This window comes from Micromys minutus (genome assembly GCF_963924665.1).
Source record: "Micromys minutus genome assembly, chromosome: 24".
NCBI classification, from domain to species: Eukaryota; Metazoa; Chordata; class Mammalia; order Rodentia; family Muridae; genus Micromys; species Micromys minutus.
In genome coordinates this window covers 35723800-35731814 of record NC_137959.1, presented here as the reverse complement: position 1 = coordinate 35731814, position 8015 = coordinate 35723800, and the positions used below count along the sequence as shown (strand labels likewise).

The 8015-nt window shown below is 40.0% G+C and overlaps 1 pseudogene across 1 annotated transcript; it reads left to right on the top strand.

The window, feature by feature from the left end:
* The first annotated feature begins 4254 nt into the window (after positions 1-4254).
* LOC308436205 (ribose-phosphate pyrophosphokinase 1-like) lies at positions 4255-5255 on the top strand (annotated as a pseudogene). Its single transcript has one exon. The product of its transcript is annotated as a ribose-phosphate pyrophosphokinase 1-like (transcript).
* Positions 5256-8015: the final 2760 nt, after the last annotated feature.

The following is an 8015-nucleotide window of genomic DNA, read 5'->3' as shown; positions in this document are numbered from 1 at the left end:
GCCACTAAACAGCCTGAAATAACATTTGCCAATGTGTCAATGCATATTAATAAAGCACCTACGTTGCTTCAGGCAGGGAGAGACCTGGCTTCTTTAAAAATAGCAACAAGCTCTGGGGACACAGGCTGGTCATAACTAACTAACCGATATGAGAACATTTGTAGAAACACTCAGTATGCTATGGCTAAGAAAGAAGTGCAGTGATGCAGTGCAGAAGACAGAGTGACAGAGGACATAATATACGTTTATATTTCAAGATCAGAAACACAGCCTCTGGAGACTGACATTGTAGAAGAGACCAAAATAGCCCACGGAAGGAGACATCCCACTTTCTGGCCACGTCACCCAGGGTCTCAGTGGTATGTTGCTTTAGAACTTTGGATCTTCTGAGTGAGATGGGAAGTCACTGGAGAATTATGAGCAGGATGTGATGTGCTTTGACTCCATAAATAAAGTGATGTGCTCTTAATGAATATGAAAGCATGACCTGCTGCTTGCGGAGTAAGCAGTTCATTATGAAAAGGCTGGAAGCATGTTGAGGTCACACCAAACAAAGGAGCAGAGGGTGGGTGTGTGCCTGTTTGAGCTTTCTTTCCCTTTGCAGGACTGTTGATTGAACCCAGGGCCTCATACATGCAAAAGTAAGTAATCTACCACTGAGCTACCTCTCCACTTGATCTAGGAAGTCTCACTAAAATTGTTCACACAGGCTTTGAACTTGCCACCCTTCTGCCTCAGCCTCTAATATAGCTGGGGTTGCAGGCCTGTATCACCAGTCCTAGCTTCCGAGTATATTTTCAAGACAGAGTTATCAGGATTTGGCCAAAAATGGAGGATATATGTGGAACAGAAGGCTCTGTAGAGGGGCAAAGGGACTTCTGTGGCAGCTATTGTTTGGAGAGGCACTTTGTAGAGGAGAGGGGACCAGCCAGAAAGATGGGTTCAGGGTGAGTAGATCTATAGAGCAAGAACATGGACATACGTAAACATAGACCACAATGGCAATAGAATACAGAACCAAAAATCATGCTCAGGGACATGCTCAAGAAACCTTCACATAGTTATGAAGAAAGTGAAAGGTATTTATCTATGAGTCAACTTTTAAGTCTTTTTCTTAGTTGGCTTTGGAGGATAGTATGAGGTAAATTAAGGATCCTCTGAATTAGCATATATTAATTTTACATAAAAATGGCTTTCATTATGACATTTCATCCATGTATACAATGTAATTTGGTCTCATGACACTCCATTGCACTCCTGTGTTTCCCACCTCTTCCCTAGAATATGCCTTTTATATTCATGCCACTATTATTATTACTATTATCATTATTTATCTCAATGAATTTACTTAGGGTTGCATAAGGGAATGTGGGCAGAGGGTTAATTTCATGACCAACCTACCAGTGTCTGAAAAAAAAAAAATGCCCTTACCCTAGTAACTATGCAAGCCTACAGATAGTCAAGGAGGGTCTGGCCTACCAAAGCCCTTCTTCTTAGCAACTATTAACTGCCCCTAAATCCTTAAGAAGCTTAAGATAGTTTTTTAACCTGACACTTAAATGACCAGAAAATAAAATGATTGTTTCTCTAATTCCTACGCAATGGTGATTTATAGTAGACAGTGTTTATTGCAGGAAATTGGTGTGTTGCTTTTTATTAAATTATTATAGAAGTCCATTGGTTCTTCTTCTATATTTAAATTAGTTCCCATCTCTGATCAAATTTAATGAAACAATTTTTATATCCATAAACAATTTTAATAGATGACTCTTTTACTAAGTCTACCTATAAAACAAAGCTCATAACTGGGGCTCACTTGTCCCCCACAACTGAGCTCCTGTGTGCTCAGTGAAATATCTTTCAATTATCCCATAAATTGAGTTTACCCTGGGATAAGCATGCTAACTTCTGAAGGTCTCTGTGCCAGTATCCACCAATCCAATCTCTAGAAAACATTCTCGCCCTTGAATTTTTCTGAATAGGCGTTGGCCTTCCCACTACAGCCCCTGATGTTCGGTGAACACTCCACCAAAGACTTCATTTATCATCTAATGCTAACAACCTGTGATATGCAGATATTACAAGCTAGCTTGGGGGAGAAGGCAAGATGTTTGCACTCAGGTATGTTGAATTTGAAACACTTTCAGATATCCCAGTGGAGAATTCCAATTATTATCATTTTCATACAGCAGCAACTGAGGGATTTTGCCTGGTCCAGCTGAGGCTTTTGGTAGAGAATCCCCTGAATATTTATAAGCCCAAGCATGTCTTCATATACTTGAGAGGTTTGAATTCCTAATATTGTTGTAATTGAGAAAAACCCAGACTGAGAAATAAATTTAAACTATTCACTATTGATACTGCATCTGCACCCTTGCTGGAGTTAATAACATATTTACAAAAGAATAGGCATTCAGTCAATCTCAGGATTTGGATTTTGAGACAGACTCATCTAAGATGAGTTCATAAATTAGAACTATAAGACATATGAAGGAAAAATCACCACACAAAAATTAATAGAATCAGAAGAGCTATAGTTTTTAGGATATTGGAAACAACATATTTATAAATGTTTGAATAAACTAAAAATGGAGAGAATATAGGAATGGAACAACAGCAAGGTATAAATCTGATTAGACTTTGATTTGCAGTTGTTGATGAAAGGAGCTTACAAATTAACATTTGTATACTTACCAACAAGCAAATATGCGCAAGAATTAAACAGGCACCAGCATCAGCCAACTGCAGATTCTCAGATTAAAATACAGCAAAACACAACAAGATCAGGACATGTGGGCCAGAAATTTCTGAAGTTAAGATCTAGTGTACAGAATCTATGAGTAATGTAGACTCAGATGTAGCACCTCTAAGATAGAATGGAAAGAAAATACTGGGTAAGCAAAGAATGCCTGGAAAGGCTACCTACAGTAGACTACACAGCTAAAGAAGTGTTCATGAACTTGAAGGAAGTCAGTCTAGACATCACAAACCAAAAAGTTGGACTGTACAAAGAACGGTAAAAATCATTCCCTATAATATAATATATAAGATCTGTAAGACAACTACAAAACAAGTAGGCAGCATGTGAAAGTAATTAGTATACTGGGAGCAGGGATGAGGTAGACATATCCACAATGTCAATTTGCCTTGACTTAAAATCACCTAGGAAACAATCCACTGAGCATGGAAGCAAGTGAAAGCATTTCTAGAAAGGATTGCCTGTGTCAGGAAGTCCCAGTCTGAATTCAAGGAACACCATTCCATGGGTTGGACCCATGAACTAAACAAAATGGATAGAATATTCTTCTATATATACTGCCTGTCTATAAATACAGTGTAAATAAGTCACCTGCACTCCTATTTCTGTGCCTTCCCCTCAGAATGGAGTGTACCTTCAAGTTGTGAATCAAAACCTCTTCCTTTCTGAAGTTATTTCTGTTGAGTATTTTGTTCAAGTAATGAGAAAAACAACAGGTACAGTACTTGATGGAATAATAGCCAGATCATTCCCAACATGAGTCAGGCTCCAAAGCATCCATCCAGGAAATTCAGAGGGCAGTGAACAAAATAAATCACGGAAATCTAAAGCCAAGGATGCCACAGGCTGTAAAAAGCTTAGAACAAAAATAAAACCTTGGGCCAGCAATGTAGCAATCTAACTTGGTCATAAGGACCGCAGCAGCAGGGTTTTGTCTTCTATCCCCAGAATCTACATTGTCACAGAAGAGAACCATCTCCTGTGAGTCTCTGTCTTGACAGTCACATGTACATATGCTGTGCACACAAACAAATAAATAATGGAATCCTAATAGAAGAACGGGAGAAATGATGTTACTGCCAGAGAAATAAGCTCAGAATCACAGTGGGCTTTTCTTTAGAAATCATGCAGCTATAATGACCCCTGGGTAAAATTAATTTAAGAAAAAGAACAGTCTAAGATTTATTTTTTGTTTGTTTGTTTCAGGGAAATTATCTTTCAAGAGGACAAAATAAATGAAGGCTGAAGGATTTGTGGCTAACAAACCTCATCTTCTAAATATACTAGAAAACAATTTCGTAAGTACAGTTAAACAAACAAAAAATTACATTAAAGAACAGCATTGAAAAGAATACATGAGGCTCGCTGGGCGGGAATGTAAGATGGCGGAGTAGCAACAAGGTGCTGTAGGTGTTCAGGCTCGCTGCTGACTTCCCTTCCCGAGGCGGCGGCGGCGGCAGCAGCAGCAGCAGTGACCACTGAGCACATTTGAGTAGTTGCCCAAGATGCCGAATATCAAAATCTTCAGCGGGAGCTCCCACCAGGATTTATCCCAGAAAATTGCTGACCGCCTGGGCCTGGAACTAGGCAAGGTGGTGACTAAGAAATTCAGCAACCAGGAGACCTGTGTGGAAATTGGGGAAAGTGTTCGTGGAGAGGATGTCTACATTGTTCAGAGTGGGTGTGGTGAGATAAATGACAATCTAATGGAGCTTTTGATCATGATTAATGCTTGTAAGATCGCTTCAGCCAGCCGGGTTACCGCAGTCATCCCATGCTTCCCTTATGCCCGCCAAGATAAGAAGGACAAGAGCCGGGCTCCAATCTCAGCTAAGCTTGTTGCAAATATGCTGTCTGTAGCAGGTGCAGATCATATTATCACCATGGACCTACATGCCTCTCAAATTCAGGGTTTCTTTGATATCCCAGTGGACAATTTATACGCAGAGCCAGCTGTCTTAAAGTGGATATGAGAGAATATATCTGAGTGGAGAAACTGTACCATTGTCTCACCTGATGCTGGTGAAGCCCAGAGAGTGACCTCCATTGCAGACCGGTTGAATGTGGATTTTGCTTTGATTCACAAGGAACGGAAGAAGGCCAATGAAGTGGACCGAATGGTACTAGTAGGAGATGTGAAGGATCGTGTGGCTATACTTGTGGATGACATGGCTGACACATGTGGTACAATCTGCCATGCTGCTGACAAACTTCTCTCAGCTGGAGCCACCAGAGTTTATGCCATCTTGACGCATGGAATCTTCTCTGGTCCAGCCATTTCTCGCATCAACAGTGCATGCTTCGAAGCAGTAGTAGTTACCAATATCATACCTCAGGAGGACAAGATGAAACACTGCTCCAAAATACAGGTGATTGACATCTCTATGATCCTTGCAGAAGCCATCAGGAGAACCCACAATGGAGAATCTGTCTCCTACCTGTTCAGCCACGTTCCTCTATAATATAATAACTTCTTTAAGCATTTTGAAAATAAAACCAACCCTATCCCTTGTAAAAAAAAAAAAAAAAAAGAAAGAAAGAAAAGAATACATGAGAACAATAAAATGCATCTTAGTCTTAATTAATCCAGCAGGTCACTATAGATAAATGAAATGAATGGCAACAGCATTGTGGAGCAGAGGGAGATGAGAAAATAATGCCTGGTCCCCAACTGGTGGCTGTTTTTAAAATGTCGAGGAGCCGTTGGGAAGTGAAGCCTATAGAGAGGAAGTTACTCCATGAGTATATGCAGTGGAGGGTCACAGCCACACTTCTGCTTCCCCTCTCCACAGAATGTGACAGCCCCGTGCTACCCACTGCTATGCCATCACTGCCACAATGACTGTGAGCTTAGGTAAATCCTTCCTCCCTGGTTCTTGCCTGCTTTCCATCATCACAGGGAGAGGAAAGTAGCTCACGGGGATAAAAGGATCTGCAGTAGCCAAGGAGCAGAAGCACGGGCACGTGTGTTGGGATTCTGTGTGCTCTGACAATGAACTTCGTGCACAAAGCACAAGCACAGCAGAAAACACAGGCTTCTTAAAGATAAACGAACAAAATACATTGAGAAATGCATTGCTGAATAATGCTGCAGAGAGGCTGTGTGGTTAAGAACACTCAGTGACTTTCCAGAGGACCCATGTTTGGGTCCCAGAACCCATGCTAAGAACTCCGAGCTACCTGTAACTCCAGATCTAAAGGGTTTGACACCAACTGGCATCTTCTTCAGGTACCTGGACTTGATTGGTATACACCCAAACACACACACACACACACACACACACACACACACACAGGAAGAGAAAGAGACCATATATAAAAAGGGTTAAATCTTTTCAATGATAAGAAATCAAAAGTAGTAACGCATTAATTTCACTGTAACAGAGTTAGGACACATGAAGGAGACGTGAGACAGCACAGAGACTACACTGCCATTTGGGCTTTATTTCTTGGAAGCATTATACAAGCTGCCATTTAGATGTGATGATGATCAGACATGTAGTGCCTAAGGCCATGTACCTTCCAAAACAAGTCAAAATGATGAGGTCAAGATTTGTTGACCGAAAGGCTGGAGAAGTGCATGAAATGGAGTCTGGCACATGGTGATGAGTTGGGTAGACAACTGAATACAATCATTCAGTTGAAAATTATGATACTTATGATAATAGCTGTATATTCATATAGTATGTAAAAGTCATAATATGTAAAGTACTTAAAAACTGCATATAAACTATGCTAGTTAAAATAATTATAATCTTATTATACGTTGTGGTATGTAAAACATGATAGAAAATAGACCAGGTAAACACAGATAAATAGGAATTTTGATACATTTTTATATATTATATATATTTTGCTGTGCTGCCTATACTGAATTCTTTAAAAGACTTTTAAAGAAGTAGAATTGTATAGCAATCTCTACTTCAAAAAGATGCAATTCTCTACACAAGAAGGTTTAAGGACCCATTTACATTTCAACAGAATTAGGAGAAGGGCTCCTGACACTCCATTCCTGAGGGACTATTGGTCATTAATGGGCACTGGGGGGGTGTTTGTGTGTAAGTTTTTCCAATTATCAGTGACTGCATATTATGTCTGTTCTTTTGTGACTGGGTTATCTCACTCAGGATGATAGTCTCTAGTTCCATCCATTTGCCTAGGAATCTCATAAAGTCATTGTTTGTAATAGCTGACTAGTACTCGATTATGTAAATGTACCACAATTTCTGTATCCATTCCTCTACTGAAGGACATCTGGCTTCTTTCTGCTTCTGGCTATTATAAATAAGGCTGCTATGAACATGATGGGGCATGTGTTCGTAGTGTATGTTGGAGCATCTTTGGGGTATATGCTTGGGTTTGATTCTTAGCATGTATGTTCTGCTAAAAGGACGTGTCCATAAGCATGAATGATAATGTTAAGTAAAGATCCTTTTCCCCATAGCATATTAAAAAGGTGGACCTCGTAAAATCCAGATGTGGTTGTTCTCATCGTAGCCTTTGTCATCATCTTTAATAAAAACTCCCTAGGAGACATTAATGAAGAAAAAGAAAGAAAAGTGGGGTCTGGAGAGATGGCTCATGGGTCAAGAGCACTGGCTGCTTTTTCACAGGATCCAGCTTTGATGCCCAATACTCGCATGGCAGCTTATAACTGCCTACACCTCCAGTTCCCAGGGGATCTGACACCCTCACACTAGGATACACACAGGAAAAATGCCAATGTATATAGTAAAACAAAAAAGATAAAAGGGAGAGAATTAATGTATTTATATTTGATGATGGATTTTGATCTTGCTCTCTCTCTCTCTCCTTTCCTCCTTCTCTTTCTCTGTTTGTGTGCATGTAAGGAATTTATATGTTATGTGGCTGTGACCAGTATTCAGCACAGGCATATCCCTTAATTGCTGTCTGCCTTTAGTTTATTTTATTGACATCGTTTTTCTCATCGAAGCTGGAGCTAATCAATTTTGCTAGGGTGCCTGGCCAACAAGCCCCAGGGGTCTGCATACTTCTGAGCCCTGCATTTCATCCAACATAGGGCTCAGTGAGACGTTTTGATATGGGAGTTAAGGATCTGAATCCAGGCTGTCATGTTTTGGTGACAGGCATTTACCAATTGTTGTCTCCCTAGCCAAGGTGTTTGATTTTTACAACCTTGGTTTATATACATAATATATTATGAATCTAATGCATGTATAAATGATGCACACTAAGTAATGACCATAAAAATATGCAATGATCATTCTAGAACACC